The 21,324-nt window shown below is 41.6% G+C and overlaps 1 long non-coding RNA gene across 1 annotated transcript in view; it reads right to left on the bottom strand.

The window, feature by feature from the left end:
- Positions 1–7,022: 7,022 nt before the first annotated feature.
- Positions 7,023–21,324, bottom strand: part of LOC138414247 (uncharacterized) — a 58,809-nt gene continuing 44,507 nt past the window's right edge. The window contains exons 2-3 of the long non-coding RNA XR_011246699.1: positions 18,208–18,375; positions 7,023–10,710 (exon numbers count right to left, since the gene is read on the bottom strand). This is a non-coding gene — a long non-coding RNA (uncharacterized lncRNA). The remainder of the gene's footprint in view (positions 10,711–18,207; positions 18,376–21,324) is intronic.

Genomic DNA, 21,324 nt, shown 5'->3' with positions numbered 1-21,324 from the left:
GAATGAAAGTGCGGGCGTGGTCCCGTTTGAAGGCAGTCAGAGAACACCCATTTGTAAGGTGGTTGTCCTATGGGTCCTGCACTGTTGTAATCATAATAGGCCACAAAGATGATCTACGAGCGTCTCCTAAGAAAGTGCTAATCACCACTTCCGTCATGTAATCAACACTGCATAAATGGAGAGGTAGCATGCAGTAGTGGAAAGAGTTCTGGGACCTGGATTCGAATCCTAACGCTAGGACAGGGATTCTAAAATCCTAGGACCCTCCCGACCCCCGCCCCGTCCAGTTTCGTCGCCTTAGAATCTCCTGCTGTTGTTTGTATTCCCCCTCCATCCTCTTTTGAATATTTATGACCAAATATAACATTTATTAACTCACGCATTTAATAAGGCTTTAATGCCCACTGCATGCCAGACTCCTTTCTGGTGATGGGGACACAGTTCCCAACAAGCAAACAAAATCCCAGTTCTCACAGAACTTACTTTAAAAACATTTTTTTTTTGGATATATAAATTCATGCTCTTTTATTTTTATTTATTTATTTATTTTTCTGTACGCGGGCCTCTCACTGTCGTGGCCTCTCCCATTGCGGAGCACAGGCTCTGGACGCGCAGGCTCAGCGGCCATGGCTCACGGGCCCAGCCGCTCCGCGGCATGTGGGATCTTCCCGGACCGGGGCACGAACCCGTGTCCCCTGCATCGGCAGGCGGACTCTCAACCACTGCGCCAGCAGGGAAGCCCCACGCTCTTTTTATTTAAAAAAATCCATGGTAATACATAATATGCATATGCAATACACACAAACAATAATACATAATAATCCTATAAACTTCACCCAGTTTTCCCCAGACTTTACTTTTAATGAGAAGATATAAGTAATCAACAATAAATAAATAAATGAACAAGTTCATTTCAGCTGATAAGAGCCAAAAAGAAGATAAAACAGGGAGTGAGGATGGGGGCGGGGAGGGTAAGAAGGTCAGGGAAGACTTCTTGGATGCGGTGACATTTGAGTAGAGTCATGAATAATGAAAAGGAGTCAGCCACTCAGAGATTTAGGAAGAAGCTTGCTAAGCTCTGGGAACAGTGAGCAAGGCAAGAACAACAACAACAAAAACCAGGGTGTGGGGCTGGAGCATGAGGGACCAGGGGTGTAAATGGCATGAGATGAGGTAGGAGACGGTCCTGATCATACCCAGTCTTACAGGGCAAGACCAAGAGCTTGGGTTTTATTCCAGGTGCCATGTTTGATTTAATTCCACTGCTGTGTGGTTTGGAAAAGACAGGAACGAAATAAGAATGGAGGCAGAGAAACCAGTTAGGAGGCTACTGAATGAATCCAAGTGAGGATAATAATGGCCCAAACCAGGGAGTCATCTGGGTAGTAGGTGAGAGATGGACAGGTTTGTGATATATTTTAGACAAAGACCTAAATGGGCTTGCTAATGAATTGGGTATAGGAGTGAAGGAAAGATAGCTATTGCTACCTGTAAAAGATAAACAAAAACCTTCCCTTGGTCCCACATTTCCCTCAGCTCCTACACTATGTCTTCTTTAAGGCCAAATTTCTTGACCTGATTCTCTCCTTTTTAGGTCTTCATTTCTTAATTACTCCATCCTTATGCCATCTAACCTGGGTTCTGAGCTGACCACTTTATCTGTCCAAAAACTGCTTTGTCATCAGTGTCAGTGGTGGGTGGCTTTTATGTGGATAAATGGAATAGACTCCTTTCAGTCCTTTTCTTGCTTCACCTCTCAACTGCATTTGTCAGTGCTGACTGCTCCCTCCTTGTAGAAACATGCTTTGGCTTTCCTTCTTTCTTTCTGGCTCTTCTTTCTCAGTCTCCTTCACTGGACTCCCCTGCTCCATGGAAAAGCTAAGTGCTAGGGATCGTAGGATTCTGTCTTGGGAACTTTTCCCTTCTGATCACTCATTCCCTACCTAAGAATCTCAAAAATCACATAGATTCTGTTACCATCTAGATTCCAAACTCTTTATCTTTCCTCTAGGCACTCAAATGCCCACCTGCTTGCTTGATATAATCACCTGGTTGCTTCAGGCACCTTCAACTCAACACCGCCAACAATGAACTCATTATTGTGACTTCCCACCTGTTCTACCTCCAGTTGTTTATTCCTCTCTTAGTAAATGGCATCATAATCTACCTAGTAGCTCAGTCCAGACACCTGGGAGCCATCTTTGATTTCTTCCTCGTCTTCACTCACATTGAATCAATCCCAATCACAGTTCTGCCTCCAATATATCTCTCAACAGTTCTTGAATTGTTTCATTTTTCTCTATTCCCATGGCCAGCCACCACTTACTTTAAACCACTGTGTTCTCTCGTGTGACCTGTTGCCATAGTTCCCATCTGCTCCACCTGCATCCACAATTGCCACTGTCCAATCTATTATCCACATCGCAACTAAAGTGACCTTTTGAAAAGATATCCTATCTTGTGTCACTCCATGCTCAAAAGACTTAAATGGTTCTCCATAACCCTTAGGATTACATTTCAAATACTTAGCATGATCTACGAAGCTCTCCATGATCTTACTCCTTCCATAACTATAATCAGTAGAATACCTTCAGCAGCAGGGAATAGAAATTCAACTGAATGCGCCTTAATCAATAAGGGTATTTATTATCTAATATGTAAATTAGTCCAGAGCGAAGCAGTTCCAGAGTTGGCTCAGCAGTTAAAGATGTCCTTAAGGTCTCAGCCCTTTGCCATCCCCAGTGTATCAGTAGTGTCTTCCTCATGGCAGAAGGATGGCAGGAAGTGCTCCAATAATCACATCTACACACAACCATCTCCAAAAACAGAAAGGAAAGATAGAGTTTCCTTCTATTAGCTCCTTCTCCTTTTAAAGTGGGAGGAAAACACTTCCTAGGGGCCTTCCTCTGCAGACTTCCCCTTATATCCTATTTGTCTAAACTGGGCCCCATGATGGTTCTTAAACCAATCACCGGCAGAGGATAATGAGGGTACTCTAACTGGCTTAAACTCATAATATACTCCACCGGGCTTGGCTCTTCAGTTGTCTGACCAATACAATTAGGGGTTCTTTACTGGGAAAGAAGAAGATAAGGAAATTGGATAGGCCAACAATAGGGCCTCCCAAAATACCATTGTGGGCCCCATCTGCTATCATTCTCTCCCTTATTCTGTATGGTCCTAAATTTCTCTACTTCTTATAATTTCTTGACTGTACCAAGCTCTTTCTGACCTCAGCGCCTTTATACATGCTTTTTTGCTCTGTTTGAACACTTCCTACCAACACCCACAACTCTCAGCTCCTCTAATTCAAATCTCAGGTCTTAGTTTGGTGACTTTCTACACCACATCCATCTCATACTATCATCTCCTTGATTTTCTCATAGTCTGCGGTATTGGCCTTCCTATTTCTCCTGTGGCGGCTACTCTAAGAGTGGACGTAATGAATGTGAAGTGTAGGAGGAGCCTTGCGTGTAGGAGCTGATACATGTATTTATCTTTATATATGTGATTCAATACTAATTTCACAAGACAGATATTATATGTTCCCATTTTATAGGCTCAGAGAATGTAACTTAGCAAAGGTCACATAGCAAATATGTGGCAGACCCATACTTTAATACCAGATCTTTTTTTTTAAAATCCGTGTGTTTTTCACCAAGGCACTTGTGTAGAGATGAGAAGTACTAAGAATCTTAGAAAAGAATAAGACAAAAATTAGATAAATTAAGGCAGGAAACTGGGACCTGGGAGGATAGATGAAAATTAAACATCTGATATTATTTATAAGGCTCTTAATAGACTTATAAAATTGACAGTAATGATGATGATGATGATGGAGGAATCAGCCAGAGAATGAATTTACAGTCCAGACTCTAGGCCCTGAAAGGCATCAGAAGTATAGGTTAGTACAAAAGAAATTTGAAAGCCGTATAATCAACATCTCTGGTATCAAGAAGGCTGATGAATCTCTCACTAAATTAAAAGGAGAATAAAATTGCCAGAAAAAATACATACTTTCCTTACTTAGTTCCTTCCAGGAGTAATGAAAAGAAATGAATTTACAATTTTAAGTAGTGCTGAAGATATGAGAAAGACGTCTCTATATTCTTTGAAGTTTATTGTTCATACCGGAAACTTAGAGGAAATCTAAATGTCCATAATAGGAAAACATTTTTGTAAAGTATGGTAAATTTACTTAACAAACAGATAAAGCACCATTTAAAAATGTGCAGCTTGGACTTCCCTGGTGGTGCAGTGGTTAAGAATCCACCTGCCAGTGCAGGGGACAGGGGCTCGAACCCTAGTCCTGGAAGATCCCACATGCCACGGAGCAACTAGCCTGCGCTCTAGAGCCCTCGAGCCACAACTACTGAAGCCCGCACATGCCTGGGGCCCGTGCTCCTCAACAAGAGAAGCCACCGCAATGAGAAGCTCGCGCACTGCAAGGAAGAGTAGTCCCCTGCTCGCCGCAACTGGAGAAAGCCCGCACACAGCAACAAAGACCCAACGCAGTCATCTCCCCACCCCCAAAAAACGTGCAGCTTGCCATTTTTAGGCCCGTTTGTAGTGTTTCATTTTAAAAATGCACGTGGGTGAAAAGACAGGGATGTTTATTATAGTACTGTTTGTAATAGCAAAATATTAGAAATACTTTGAATGTCTACCAATACAAGAGTGATTAAATACATTATGGTACATCTTTACAATGGAATACTATGCAGTCTTTAAAAAAGAAGAGCAACTCTGTAACTCTCCTCAAAGGAAGCTCTCCAACATATATTGTTGTGAAAAAGGCTTTAGGAGCACAACTGTATGTATTGAATACTATCATTTATATTTTTTAAAGCCCATATGCATGCATCCACACATACATACACACACACATATGTGTACTGGCATATGCATATTAATATCCTTAAAACTATACACAAGGAATGAATAAGTGTGATTGCCTTAAGGGAGGGGAACTAATTGGTTGCTGGGGAGCAAGAATGGGAAGAAGTAATTTTATTGCATGATCTTTTGCATATTTTGATATTTGTGCTGTATATGCACTGTAATAGATAAAAATTAATTTTAACATACATACACCCTTTAACTCAATAATTCTAATCGTTGAGCTAATGTGTAGACAAACATATAACAAGGAGATACAAACAGAAATGTTCTTTGAAGCATTGTCTATAACATCAAAAATATGCAGCTAACAAAATTTCCATGGGGAATGATTAAATATATTATGGTACACACATTCTGTGGAAGGCAATGCAGTAATAAAAAGAACAAGCAAAATTTTATAGCACTTAACTATATATCAGGTATTAAGCTAAATGCTTTATATATAGTAACTAATTTGATCCTTGAGGTAACCCTATGACATAGCTAACTAATTTTGTCCTCCTGATTTTCCAGAGAAACAGAGGTGCAGATAGGTTAAAAACTTGCCTCAGATCACATTCATGGTAAAAAGCAGAGCTGGGAGTCCAATCCAGGAAATCTCTCTCAGTACCTACGAATTTAACCACTATGCAATACTGGCCTTCCCTGGGATAACATGGGAGGTATCTCTAAGACACTGTTAACTAAACAGGGATATTGTTGAAAAAAGAAATGTTATACTTCTTATGAAGAAAAAGCATTATATATTTCTCACTGGGGGAAGGCAGTGCAGTACATGTTCAAGGTCCTAGCTCTTTCTCTTGCTGAGTGATCTTGGCAAGATACTTCTTTGATTTCGTTTCCTCATTTTCAAAACACAGATAATGTTTACTTGTAGAACTGTTGTGAGAGGTCAAATGCAATAATGTTGAAACCCTTGCTCATTGCCTGGCAGGTAGTATTAAATAAATGTTAGTTATCTCTGGCTTTGTTTATTCAGCAAACATCCAAGGAGAGCCTACCGGGTGTCACACTCCTCACTAGACTCTGGGGACACAAGCAGGAGCAAGACTCAATGGAAGGACTTCCCAGGTGGTGCAGTGGTTAAGAATCTGCCTGCCAATGCAGGGGACATGGGTTCAATCCCTGGTCCAGGAAGATCCCACATACCGTGGAGCAACTAAGCCTGTGCGTCACAACTACTAAGCCTGTGCTCTAGAGCCCACGAGCCACAACTACTGAGCCCGTGTGCCACAACTACTGAAGCCCACGCGCCTAGAGCCTGTGCTCTGCAACAAGAGAAGCCACCGCAATGAGAAGCCTGCGCACCGCAACGAAGAGTAGCCCCCGCTCGCCTCAACTAGAGAAAGCCCACACGCAGCAACAAAGATCCAACACAGCCATAAATAAATAGATTTATGTATTAAAAAAAAAAGACTCAATGGAGTGGAAGCTGTTGTTTTTGTCTGCCCAGTATCTCCTAACCTTTTTCAGTAACAGCACCACATCCTCTTCCTTTGGAGGAATTGACTTTTCATCTCACGTGACCTCAGTGGGGCCACCAATCATGTGTCTGCTTTGTAGCCCTCATTGCCCTCCCCTGTCCTGAGTAGGAGTTCCTGTTGCTGGGATCTGCAGCTTCCCTGGTGTCTGTCCTTCCTAAGTACAGTTGACACACTTCCTATTTATCTCCTAGCTATGCAGTATCTTACCAGTGCTTCCTCTTTTTTCTTGATTAATTTATTGAGTTGAGTTCTGTTGCTTGCCACCAAACTCACTTACATATTTATTCTGCGTTCTCAAGGCCTTTCATGGCCAAGTAGGTAAGATGGACAGAAAAATAGCATTACTTTTGTTACTCAAGATGATAAGACCAATCTATACAGAGAAAGATCATTATTGGTGCTGACTTAGCCCAGGTGGAATGTAATGAAGGGGAGGAGAAAGAAAGAGCATTCCAAATAGAGGGAATCTGGAATAAAAGACAGAAGGGCAGAGCATTCCAGAGAGAGGACCTGGTGAGCACAGATAAGGAGGCAAGCAGCAGCATGCTCTGTTCAAGTCTACAAGCAGTTCTGTTGCTGCAATTTTAAGCACACAGCAGGCGGTAAGGAGAGAAAAAAACCAGAGACCTAGGCAGAGGTTATATCACGAAAGCTGTATTTGACAGGTGAAAAAATTTCAACTTGCTTCTGTGGCTTAGCGGAGCCAGTTAGGAGGTTAGGTAGAAGAGTGAAATGGCCATACTGCGATTTTGACAAGTCACTCTGTTCATGTCAAGGGTTCTCGAACATTATGTAGCATCAGAATCACCTGAGGAGTTTATTAAAATGGCCTCACTCCAAGGTATTTCAATTCAGGGAGCCAGGAGTGAGCTATGGAAGCTGCATTTTTAACAGTCCCCCAGCTGGTTCTGATGCAGCGGGTCAATGGACCATTCCTTGAGAAATGTGGTTCCACATCATGGGCAAGCAGCAGATCCTTTGGGTTACTTTGACCACAGCAGAGATGTCAGTTTCCAGGAGAGAGTTACTTACATGCATTGCTAATGTAATCTGTCCACCACCTTGACCCTGCCTCCTCAATACTGGATGAGATTACACTGGTAAATACCATGGCACCGAAACATACATATCTCTGTATTTACAAAGACAATTTAAAAATTCCTACCTATAAACCTATCGAGAGTAATAAAGATTCATAGTGTTCATCAGAAATACGGGCATCCGACATGTGAATCTGAATGGTGTTAGCACACCTCCACAATCTGAAGTGTCATTTGATGGTACAATGAGGCATGATTCTCTTCTTAAAGGGAGAAGAACACCATCACAAATGAAGTTTTGCTGAATGAAAGACCTATGAGTTCCCCCCCAGGTAAGGTCCTAAATCTTCGTCTCTGGTTTCAGCATAATTGGTTTTTCATACTTGAATATTGTCCTCAGTTTTCCTGCTAAGCAATCTCACTGCTGTTTGTTGCTAGGTTTCCCAGGTAGCATGTTAGGGGCAGCTGTCCCCGTGCCTTTCTGACCATTGCCATTTTCTGCAACCATGGACAGTCACATTGCAGCATATTCTCAAAACATGCTGTCTGACTCCAGGAATAACTCCGTGAAATATTTCTGTAACTTTCAGTGGACAGCACAACTGAGTAATGTTTGAACCAAATCCACGTTTGGGGTGTTCTACTTCAATGAACAAGAAATCGTGGCATGCCTAGAATGGGAAAGGACCATAGAGGGTTTCTGACCCAGTTCTCTCATTTTGCAGATTAGTAAACTGATTTCCAGTGAAGTGAAAGCAGTTACACTGCACCCTTCAACATTTCAAATGGACACATTTGATAGAAAAATTAAGGCATTAAGTACTCGGAAAGCATTGGCACATTTATAAGCGACATAGTCTATTTGGGGAGGCAAGGTCACAATGATGAAAAGATAAGTAACAATAAATGATTTAAATAGTAGTTTAAAACAAAATTAGAAGCAATATTAACAAAGTAGTCCATGATTAATTGCTTACAAATATAAGATCTCTTTGTGATTTTGCACAACAGCAACAATTTGCCATTGAATATTCTTCTATTACGAACACAACTGTCCACCTTTTATCACAGAATAATGTCAATGCTTCAGGCTTTAATTCCAAAAAAATGTGATTGCTTTCTGTGATAAAAGCAGAAAGGTGTCTTTTCCCCTGGGGAAGGCAAAAATATACTTTATTGGTACACGAGTGTATATAAATATGCTCCCATTATGGAAGTCTTCTTTAAGCTAGAAGATAGTAAAGATAACAACAGATACTATTTTGATTGATTACTACAAATCATGCACAATGTTTAATGCCAAGTACATATATGGATGTATGTATATGTCAGTATTATAACAATTAAGCCATGTATACATTCACATACATTCATGTGTGTTTATACACATATGTGTGTATAGTTGAATGTTTCAATGACACATTTCTTTCTGATCCCCTTTTCAAAATTTAGGCTAAGAGAGTAACTTGTCCAAAGTCGAACAATTGCCATGTGGCAGAGCCAGAGTTTGGCACCACATAGCTCAGCCTCCTAAGTCTATGTTTGTGGTTACTACACAAGGCTACAGGTGTCAGATTTTTCCCATTATAGCGTCAGATATACAGGTAGGACTGAGTCTGTTTTATTTATGCTGTTTGTTTCCTTAGGTTGACACTCTGAGTTCCCAAATCCAGAAAATAATATACGATATGGTGAAAACAGACTTGTTTTTTTTAAGGCATAACATAGGTAACTGAAAATATCTTACAGTATTAAAGATGTCCCTAGAATAAAGCAGGTGTAAACTTTGTTATTCCCACTTTACAAATGGACAACTCAAGCATACAAATAGGCCTAACACACCATTTATTTCTAGCCTATGCCCTCACAATTTGAAAGGTACGTCAGTTGAAAAAGAGACACAGAAATTATGGTAGAGGTTAAACTCCAATGATCTGGAGTGGCAACAACAGCTACTGTATGAATTTTATGAAGAAATTTCTGGGAAAATTAATGGTAAGAGCTCTTTTTCTGTGCCTCAAACTGAAGAACAACTTCTCCTCTTAAAAAATAGCATAGTAGTAAAGGTTGTGGGTGTCATTTTTTTGACATTATATCCAAATCCGTATCAGTTGCACCATGTGAAAGACCAGTGGTGGCCTCAGATGTTGAAGTAAACAACTACTGTCTATAAGAAAGTGCTAGAATAAATACGTTTTATGCAGTGCTTGTGTTCCTCTTTTCCCTCCTCTGTTTGTATTTGGTCTTCTGATCTTTTGCACAAGCAATAGGAATAGTGGGACAGGGTGGAAAGACACGGTCCACCTGGGAATTAGGTGCATACCACTGGGCCAGGATAAGGACATGCTGTGAAGCAACTCTCCAGGTGCCGTACTAGATACACAGAGCCTTTTTCCAGATGGTGCCCGGACAGGTTAGGTGCTGAGGTGCTGGCTGGGTGGGGTCACTTTGTGTCCCTTTACAGTTAACAGCATATGTTGAAAGAAGAGGTGTTGTGGACCAATGGACACTGGAGTAAGTTTATTAATTTTAAGACTTCAACTGGGATTATTAAAAGTGTAGCAGTTCTCCAACTTCAGTTGGAGTACACCAAAATAACATATCATCACTGTAAATGGAAATTTATTAAAAGCACAATATCCAAGATTTATATAAAAGATCATGCAAAGAGAATTAACTTAAATCCGTAAGTCCTTCTTCAGAGCACCAGGCAATTCGATCCAGCATGTTAAGAATGTGCCACAATTGTTTTGTAGTGTATGTATATACCTCTAATGAATTGTATTGGCCTATTTTCTTCTTTTATTGGTCCCAGTATAAAACTGGCTTCCCTTCCAATATGTAAAACCAGTCACTATTAAAATGCCAATGAGGGTCTAGTGAGCATTTTCTTTTTTTGTTTTAGTGATCAGAAACATATCAATCATATGATATCGCTTATATGTGGACTCTTAAAAAACGGTACAAGTGAACCTATTTACAAAACAGAAATAGAGTCACAGATGTAGAAAACAAGCTTATGGAGGGTAATGGGGAAGGAGAGATAAATTGGGGGACTGGGATTGACACATACACACTACTATATATAAAATAGATAATAATGGGCTTCCTTGGTGGTGCAGTGGTTGAGAGTCCGCCTGCCGATGCAGGGGACACGGGTTCGTGCCCCGGTCCGGGAAGATCCCACAAGCCGTGGAGTGGCTGGGCCCGTGAGCCATGGCCGCTGAGCCTGCGCAGCCTGTGCTCCGCAAGGGGAGAGGCCACAACAGTGAGAGGCCCGTGTACTGGAAAAAAAAAAAGATAATAAGGACCTACTGTACAGCACAGGGAACTCTACTCAATACTCTGTAATGACCTATATGGGAATAGAATCTAAAAAAGAGTGGATATATGTATATGTGTCACTGATTCACTTTGCTGTACAGCAGAAACTAACACAACATTGTAAATCAACTATACTCCAATAAAAATTAATTAAAAAAAGAAACACACCAATAGTTTCTCAATTTTTTAAATAAAATTTAAAATTTACATGAGTCTAATGAAACATGATTCCACTCAAAAAAAGAGAAATAAGCAGCTCTATATTCGCCTTATATTTAACCTTTGTATTTACAACTGGTAACTGCAATACATAAACTAACACACTCAAAAGATTTAATGGAAATACTGCTTTACTAGATTTGCTTCAGAGAATCATCTGGAACTCCATTGCCAGATAAGAATGAGTAGCCAAAAGGTTGGTCAAAAACTGAAGTTATCAATAGTGATGGTAGAGTAGCAGTAATGCAAAGGACAAGCAAAATTTAAATGGAAAATTTTTATGTTAGAATAATATAAAATTAACATTAATTATGAGTTAATCCTATCCTAAACATAAAACTTACAAGAATAAAAACTAACCACGAATTGTAAACTGAACCACTGTGCCCCTGGCCTAACTCAGAAATAATGGCCTTTTCTATGGCATAGCGGTGGCCTCCTAGCTTGTCTCTGTGTCAAAGAGAATACAGAAAAATCAGGGGATTCTAGGTCGGCAATTGCAGAGGTAAGAGAAGGATCAGTGTTTCCTTCACTTTCAGGCTCTGGAGAGTACTCCTTCAGGCAACAGTGGAAAAATCAATGCCAGATGGCTCTCAAGGAGATTTTGCTAATGGTTCTGTTATTGTCAAATCCCCTGTGGAAAAATTCCGATACAGCAGGGCGGGGCTGCAGACTTCATATCTCGTGAACCGCTGACCTCCAAGGTAGAGGAAGCCACCGGCGCGGTCTCACCCACAGGCCCTAGCAAAGACTGTTTTTCCCAGTACCAATGAGTTATGACTTGGTTTTCAGACAAAACAGCAGAAATTTCCTCCCTTTTCCACTTTTGATTTGTGTTGAAGTGGTATTTTAATCAGTTAAAGAAAATTCATCCCTGGTGGCACAGTGGTTGAGAGTCCGCCTGCCGATGCAGGGGACACGGGTTCGTGCCCCGGTCCGGGAAGATCCCACATGCCGCGGAGCGGCTGGGCCCGTGAGCCATGGCCGCTGAGCCTGCGCGTCTGGAGCATGTGCTCCGCAACGGGAGAGGCCACAACAATGAGAGGCCCGCGTACCCCCCCCCCAAAAAAAGAAAATTCATAAATAACGTTAGCTACTACTTATGAGGCACTTACCATGTGCCGTTAAAGTGCGAAGTACATTACATAGTTTAGCTCATTTCATCCTTCACTCTTAAAACCGGTATTACTACCTCAATGTGAACTTAAATAACTGGCATAAGACCATGCAGCTTGTTAAGTTGTGGAGCTGGAAGGTAGACACGGGTCTGTATGACAATGAAGTTTCAGTTTAATTGCTGTTCTATGTTTTCTGTTCTAAAGTACAGAATTTAAGAGAATAACTTCATAAATAATCCCATAGCCCTGGTAAAACTGCTTTCATTTTCTTGCATTCCCTTTCATTATTCATAGGAATATCAATGGCAACTTCTTTTCCATTTATTGTTGTCTCCACCTACTATATCCTTTCGGTTTAGCAAGAGTAACCACTTTCCTAGAAATGACCTTGCACCCAACACCCCGCCCCCAGCCACCCTCCACTGTTTTTGTTTTGTTTTTTACTTTATTTGTATTTTTTTATTTATTTGGCTGCGTTGAGTCTTCGTTGCTGTGTGTGGGCTTTCTCTAATTGTGGCAAGCGGGGGCTACCCTTTGTTGTGATGCGTGGGCTTCTCATTGCGGTGCCTTCTCTTGTTGCAGAGCACCGGCTCTAGGTGCAAGGGCTTCAGTAGTTGTGGCACGTGGGCTCAGTAGTTGTGGCTCACGGGCTCTAGAGAGCAGGCTCAGTAGCTGTGGCGCACGGACTTCGTTGCTCCGCAGCATGTGGGATCTTCCCGGACCAGGGCTCGAACCCGTGTCCCCAGCATTGGCAGGTGGATTCTTAACCACTGCGCCACCAGGGAAGTCCCCCGCCACTGTTTATTAGTTCAGGGATGGCTACCTGACCGAAGCTTGGCTGAGAATTCTGTTCCATAGGCATTTCGAAATTCGGGCAGAGAGATTTCAAAATATAGAGAAGGGAGGGAGGGAGGGAGGGTGGAAGGGAGAGAAAATGAATCAGTCCTCTCTGCATTGGCTGTAACTTGTAAAATTCTGAAGCTTTGTGTCATTATGTTCTTCATCGTGGAATGCAGAATAGAGAAAGCCTTTCGCAGTAAGAAAAATGCAGAAGCACTGGAGAGACATGGAGAATGAGGAAGACCTTGGATTCTCTACAGTGCTTCAGGCTTTAGTTTATTCCTGATGCCCAGTGGGGGCTCAGTCCTTGGATTCTGTGATGTGTCCTGATTTTCCAGAAAGTTCTTTCTTTTGTGTAAGATAGCTAAAATCCACTCTTGTCACTTGCAACCAAAAGAGTTCTGAACTAATACTCTATTAAAAAAAAATAAATGCATTAAGCAGTTTCCCAATTGTCTGTCTCATAAGAACATCGAAAGGTCTGGAGGAGCGGTGGTGTGAGTGAAGTCTGGAGATGCCCCTTCTATCATATCACCTGCAGGCAAGACAGTCCAACTCACACCGACTTAACCAGCAAGGAAGACTTACTGGCTTCTGCAGCTACAAGTGCGGAGGAAACGCAAGCTTCTGGGCTGACTTAACCTGGGGACATCAGCACCATTTCTGTTTATCTCGTCACCTCCATGCCCACATCCTTCTCAGGCAAGTGGTGAGATAACCAACTATGAGTTCAAGGAAACTTTCCTAATGTCCCTAACACATTTCACATTAATTCTTGCTACAATCCTTGTGGCCAGGGCAATGTCATGTGCTAAGGTGAGGCCCAAGTTCCCGAACTAACGTCTGGAAAGCAGGATGGAGATTTAACAAGGTTATCTTCCTGAAGAACATGGTTGCATATGATCCTGCAATCCCACTCCTGGGCATATATCCGGAGAAAACCATGGTTCGAAAAGATACATGCACCCCCATGTTCATTGCAGCACCGTTTACAATAGCCAGGACATGGAAGCAACCTAAATGTCCATCAACAGATGAATGGATACAGAAGATGTGGTACATATATACAGTGGAATATTACCCAGCCATGAAAAAGAATGAAATAATGTCAGTTGCAGCAATGTGGATGGACCTGGAGATTATCACACTAAGTGAAGTAAGTCAGACAGAGAAAGACAAATATCATGTGATATGGCTTATATGTGGAATCTAAAAAATGATACAAATGAACTTATTTTCAAAACAGAAACACAGACTCAGAGAATGAATTTATGGTTACCAGGGGGAAAGGGTGGGGTGGGGAGGGATAGACTGGGAGTTTGGGATTGACATGTACCCACTACTATATTTAAAATAGATAACCAACAAGGACCTACAGTATAGCAGTGAGAACTAGGCCCAATATTCTGTAATAACCTAAATGGGAGAAGAATTTGAAAAAGAATGGATACTTGTATGGGTATAACTGAATCACTTTGCTGTACACCTGTAACTAACACATCATTGTTAATCAACTATACTCCAATATAAAATAAAAATTAAAAAAAAGAATATGGTTGCTACTGTAGGGCGGGGGTAGAACAGATATTGGAGTCCACTCTAGCCCCCCTTTGGGCTCGCTAGCATCCTTACAGGTGCCCCTTCTTCCTCCTTGCTGAGAAACAATGGGTATAGTATGAACAGCACTGGCTGTGGATACAGACTGCCTGAGATTTTTCAGAATCTTGGCTTCCCTCTGAGTCTTCTTCTTGTCCTCAGCGGCCACTGGCCCTGTCATATTCTTTGCTTAAAGAAGGCACTAGAGTCTTTAATCTGCACTGAGGAGCCTTTGCTCTCTGGTGCCCTCAGTATGGCTGATGACTGCTCCTTCTGAGACAGCCTGGGAGGCCAGGGATGGTCCAGGGATCTCTGAGAGTGGGTAAGCTCACCACCAAACTTTATCTGGACTGTGGCTGCTTCTTGTGGCAATGTGATATTTTTCTTGGCCCTGAATGTCTCAGCAGTGGTACTGGATGTGGAAGTGGTCAGCACATAGTAAGTACTATCCCAATTGTTTAAGAGGCAGCACAGTTAAGAGCACAGAAATCTCAAAACAGAGTGCCTAGGCTGGGACCTCTCTAGCGGCGCAGTGGTCCTACTGCTAACACAGGGGACGTGGTTTCGATCCCTGGTTTGTGAAGATCTCACATGCCGCAGAGCAACTAAGCCCGTGTGCCACAAGTACTGAGCCCACGTGCCATAACTACTGAAGTCTGCACACCTAGAGCCCATGCTCTGCGACAAGAGAAGCCACCGCAATGAGAAGCCCACACACCGCAACGAAGAGTAGCCCCTGCTTGCCGCAACTAGAGAAAGCCCGTGCAACCCAGGCTTCATTAATAGAGAAAGCAACGAAGACCTAACGCAGCCAAAAATAAATACATAAATAAATAAATTTTAAAAATACATATGTATTAAAAAAAAAAAAGAATGCCTAGGCTTAGATCCCAGCTTTGGCACTTAACAGCTGGCCATGTGACCTTGGAGAGCTTGCTTAACCTCTCTGTGCTTCATTTTGCTTCATCGATAAAACAAGGTTAGTAATAGCACCTATGACACGGGCTTGTGAGAATTTAGTGAGTTGATACATGTGAAACACTTTGAAGAGTGGCTGGTACATGATAAGTCCTCGTTAAGTATTCCCCAAAGTTATTATCATTATCATTTATTATCTTAGTTTGAATTTCCAGGAAATAGACTCTGAGATAGGAATTTTGGTGTAGGAAAGTTATTGGATAGTACTCTTGAGATCAACCACTGTGAGTGAGGTTAGGATTGGGCAGAGGGAGAACTTGACTTGGGATGCTGTTGTAACAGAGCCTGTGGGGCGAGGTGGGCAGGGAGCTGTCCTTCATTGAGGCCTTTGTTCCACTCCTCATTCCACACCCCTGCCCCGCTGTGAGTAACGTTGGATGCAGGCTTCCCCTGAGGATAGGTCTAATTCAGAGATAGGACAATTTCTAGGGTGGGACTTGGTGGTGAGGCATTAGCAGACATCACTCACGGAAGCTGGTGGGGGAAGAGTGGCTTGGTCATGGAGGGGAGGTCTGGGTGGTGCACTGTGACATCCAGTACCTACACCTTCCTGCACCCACTTCCATGAGATGCATTCACTCAGGAGTCAACCCAAAGACATCCAACTGTGGTCTTAGCACCTCAGCAATCTGGGTGTTATGTCATCATCTTTACCAATTCTAGCCATAGCTCCTCAGGGGGCCTATATCTGAATAACAAATAACCTCCAATACCCCAGTAATCAAAGAACAAGATAACCGATTAAAGAGTTGGAAAATGGGAGGCTGGGCAACAACATACAGCTCCAAACACATATCATATCCTGTAAGACAGGAATAGTGAGCCCTCTATGCCATGCAGAGCCATGAGGTCTTCGGTTAACCACACTGGGAGTCAGAGTTGTGTCCCTGAGAGGATCACCCTTTCTCTTGCCCTTACTGAGCCCTAGTTCTGTCCTCTGGGATGATGTCTTTTATCCAATGTCCTCTTTGGCCATATCTGGGGTGAGCATCAGCACAGAATCCTCTCCTAAGGGCTACATCTATTACGCAACCTATTTCCTTTTATTTTTAATTAATTAATTAATTAATTTTGGCTGTGTTGGGTCTTCGTTGCTGCAAACAGGCTTTCTCTAGTTGCAGTGAGCGGGGGCTACTCTTCGTTGCAGTGAGCGGGCTTCTCATTGCAGTGGCTTCTCTTGTTGCAGGGCACGGGCTCTAGGTGCGTGGGCTTCAGGAGTTGTGGTGCACGGGCTTAGCTGCTCCGCAGTTTGTGGGATCTCCTGGACCAGGACTCAAATCCGTGTCCCCTGCATTGGCAGGCAGATTCTTAACCACTGTGCCACCAGGGAAGTCCTACGCAACCTATTTCCTGACGGTAGGCTTTCCAGCTCATGGAGATTATGTAGGAATTGAATGGTCATCAGATGTTCAAAGTGAGGGCATTTCCAGAAAGGCCTTAAGAAACTTCCCTTATTGGCCTGAATTAAGTCATAATCATTCTCAAAATAAGAATGGTTTCAATAACTTAGGCCTAGGATCCTACAGTAATAATTGGGGAAGGGGGTGATTTTATCAGGTTGGGGAATACCCCTATAGCTGTCATCAGTTTCTCAACCATTTGGAGGCTACACAATGGGAAGTGAAGTAATTGATGATGGGAAGTGATCTATATATTGCCCTGTCAGTCAGTAATTCAACTGGATCGACTGGTTGAGTAGGCAGGATATATAGAGCACTAATGAAAATTGATAATTTTGCAAGCTAATCTTCTCCAATCACACTCAAGAATCCCAAACTATACTTTCAGCCTAATGAATTGCCTAAGAAAGATGATCTATTCTAGAATATAATTGAGGTAAAAACTTAACAGAGGGCCTCTCACCTTCTGAGATGGCCCACACTCTGTGGAGTGTGTTTCTCTGAATAAATCCACTTCTTAACTATCACTTTGTCTCTCATTGAATTTTTTCTGCTGTGAGACATCAAGAACCTGAGCTTCATTAAGTCCTGAGGCCAAGGCCAGGTTTGTGATCTCAGTTAAAAGACCACGGGTTCAAGTCCCAAACTGGGTTTTGGCTGGGTTTGAGTCCCAGCACCTGGTTCAAGTCCATCAGAGGTGCACAGTTTCAGCTGGCGAGCGAACTAAGGGACAGTGATAAGCTAGACCAACTCCCGCTCATCGTCAACACCGTGTGGGACACCTTCTGTACCATTCCTTGGCGACAACTTTTCAGGCAGTAACACCTGGTTGGGAGACTACCTTGGAAGGAATAACATTTAAAATCGTTTACTGAAGTTCAAGTTTATGTTATTCCCGTTACAGAGTTTGTCAGCAGGAAGAGAAATATTAAATTAACTAGGATTATTTGGCTCTAATGGGACGCTTGTCCAGATGTGAGTCCCTTGGGATATACATGTTTCGTGCTCACAGTTTTGCGCTACATCCTTAGAAGGCTTGGGGGATGGTGAGGAGAGAACGGCTGGCTTCGTGGAGTGTGTGAAGGTGTCCACACCTTGACCTCAGGTCATTTCAGTCACATCTTCTTAATCAGAATATATAATCTTACTACTTTACTCAATTTCATAGAGAAATCAAAAGAAGCATACAATATTATGAGCTTTTTTGCATGGTCTACTCAAGATAATTCAGCAGCCACTATTTTTGACTGAGTATTGGTGTCTTTGGGGAAACAAAAAAACGTTGGATGGATTTAGAAGTACTTGCCTGTCTCATCCCAGATGTTTGTGATCCAGTCTCCAGGTGTACTTTTTGTGTCCTCGCCTCCACCATGACCAAACTCCTTTTGGCAGGTCGTGCAGTTTGCTCTGCTTTGGTTATTTATTCCCTGATTCGGTGGTATGCATCCTTCTGTCTTTCATTAAAATAACATGGCTGTCAAAAACGAAACAAAACAAAACAAAACAAAACTCAACAGGGGATTATGTCAGCAACAGAGAAGAACAATGAGCAACTTAATTTATTTGACCTTACTTGTATTGCGGTTATGATGATGACTCATTGTTCATTTTACATTAGATGTCCTGGCTTTGACATTATTAATGTCAAGGGTTATCTAAAAATGCAGTAATCAGTTGTTTTGTCTGCCTCCCCAGATAGGGATCTCATTCAACCTTATGGACCTAATATCTAGCATAAGGTCTTAAACATGGTGGGAACTTGATGAAAGTTTGTTAAATGCCAAGTGAAATTCCTTGTAACTAGCCACTCACAGTCACTCCACATTTACTGATAATTTTAAAATGAGCTCTTCCTGGAATGAAACTTTTACTTCTATCATCTATCTACATGCTTAGCATAAAATATAGGAATATCGGGAGTTCCTGAAAAATTGAATTGTTAATGTTAACAGGAACGTAACTTTATAAGCAAACCAAGTCTTCTAAATTATTTGAAAGTAGTTGAAAACTATTTGCTTAAGGTGTATAAATATGTCATTTATGTATATGTAGTGAAAACTATTCTTTATGGGAAAAAAAATGAGCCAGTTTACCAAGGCTTTAGCCGTTTGTAGAACACATGGAAGTATATTAACAATCATCATTTAAATGTCAGTGATTCTCAGCCCCACAATCACTGAAGCAGGACATCTACTTTTTTTCAGTTTGACCACAAGTATTTCTGGGGCTTATCAAGAGGTATCTCACATATGCTTGCAAAAGAGTCCTTTCCCATTGGGCGTTGTCACTGCTCTATGGTAACTCCTTCATCAGATTCCGTCACCCTTTGCTGGGTGCTGCTGCAGACCCTTGCAGGGCTGCCCTGCTTCTCTGCCTAACACAGGGCTCTTTGCCTGCTCCCCCTACAATTTTGATAGGCACCACTGTCTCTGTTGGTTACTACCACTGATAGGAGTACCTGTCCATATTAATAAATATAATTATATGAAGTATTTTTGTTGACTCATATTGTTATTTATTTGTACACATCAGAATTTATATAATTTACCATATATTTTAATGGCATTTTATGCACTGTACCATAATTGATTTAACCAATCCCCAATTATTGGACATTTGGTTATTTTGTTTTTTACTATTATAAATAATGCTGCAGTGAACATCCTTGCAGTCAAAACTTGCACATTTCCTTAATCTTTGCTTTAGGATCATAATAGCTAATTTGATGTTTTACATGCTTCTTAAAAGCAAGGAAATGATTTCATAAGTAGTTCAAGAACTGAAGAGATTGCAGGATTTAGAAGAGCAACTGATAAAAATAGAAAACTCTAACAATTATACCATGTATACCAGCTTAATTATCAGCTACAACAATTCAAGGAAGAGCTGTTCACTGGCCTAGAGCAACTATCTTCCTGGCTACGTTGGTTTTGTTTAGAAACTGCTCACCATCAAGTAAACATGTGGTTTTGGAATAATTTTGCAGACATTTTTATTGTTTTTCTTTAAATACGTAATTAAGTTATTTGAATCCAAAGAAGAGTCCAGCAAAATGAGAACTAAACGAGCTCGTTTAATTTTACGATTTTTTACCTGTTTAAGTAGTATAAGCATTTAAACAGCAGAAGCAGAGCTTATGTAAGAGCACATTCCAGACAAATTAATAATGGGAGCTCAAATGAGGGCAAGGAAAGGACTTAAGGAAGTCTCTAAAGCAGAGCTGGCTGGCTGATAAGCTAGGACCATAGGAAAATTCCTAGCTGAAAGATGGAAATTAGGAAGGAGACTGCAGTTCTCAACATTTAGATCAGTTCTGTTTTATTTCTTCTGCTGGTTTCTTCACTGTCAACCAGAATATAAAGCTGGTTTGCCAGGGGCAAATCCCAGGTCAATTCTGTACATCTTATTCGAGTCTTTCTTTCTCAGAGACTGGTTCTGCTCATCATAACCCTTACTCACTGACAGGAAATCTCTCTATATCCAGATAGATCACCCAGTCATGACCACTGTATTGAGTGACTTACAAATCAGTTGCCTGCCTGAAATAATAATAGCTATCATTTATATGTACCACAGACTGCAGTAAGGTCATTACTTTCATTATTTGATTTTATCCTCCAACAACCCTAGGTTGCTGCAATCTGCAGGGAACAGAAACTGGACTCAAGACTGCTTAAACAGTAAGAACTTGTACTGGCTTACAGAACAGGAAGAGCAAACATAGTGTTGGCTTCAGGCAAGGTTTCTCCAGGATTCTGGCTCTATTTTCTTACAATTCTGTTCAATTCTATATGTCAGCTGTGTTCTGAAGCTGATTTCCCTGGTGGTGTGGAATGGGTGCTGGTAGCATTTGGGGCTACTTGTGTCCTTTTTGATGTATGGAATGAGAAAGAGATTTCCTGTTCTTCCACTAGCAGAGCAAGGAAAACCTTTCCCAGAAGCCTCCATTAATTCCTTTGTATTAGTCAGAGTGGGCTCCCATAACTAAATATCATAGACTGAGTAGCTTAAAGAAAAGAAATTTATTTTCTTACAGTCTGGAGGCTGGAAGTCTAAGATCAGAGGGCCACCATAGTCAGGTTCTGGTGAGTACTTTCTTTCTGGCTTATAGACTGCTAGCTTCTCTCTGTGCCCTCACATGGCACTGAAAGAGAGAGAAAATGACAGAGAGAGAGAGTGTGCAAGAGTGCTAGCTGTCTGGTGTTTCTTCTAATAAAAGCACTAATTCCATCTTGAAGTCCAACCCTCATGGACCTCATCTAACCCTAATTACCTTCCAAAGGCCCCACCTCCAAATACAAATACAAACACCATAGCATTGAGGGCTTCAACATATGAATTTTGTGGGAACGCAATTCAGTCCACAGTGTCCTTCTTCATATCTCCTTAGCCATCCTGGTGCAATCATTTGCATTGAGAATGA

The sequence above is a fragment of the Delphinus delphis genome, chromosome 13, assembly GCF_949987515.2.
Source record: "Delphinus delphis chromosome 13, mDelDel1.2, whole genome shotgun sequence".
NCBI lineage: Eukaryota > Metazoa > Chordata > Mammalia > Artiodactyla > Delphinidae > Delphinus > Delphinus delphis.
Note: the sequence above shows the minus strand (reverse complement) of the source record. Positions and strands in the feature narration are given on the sequence as shown.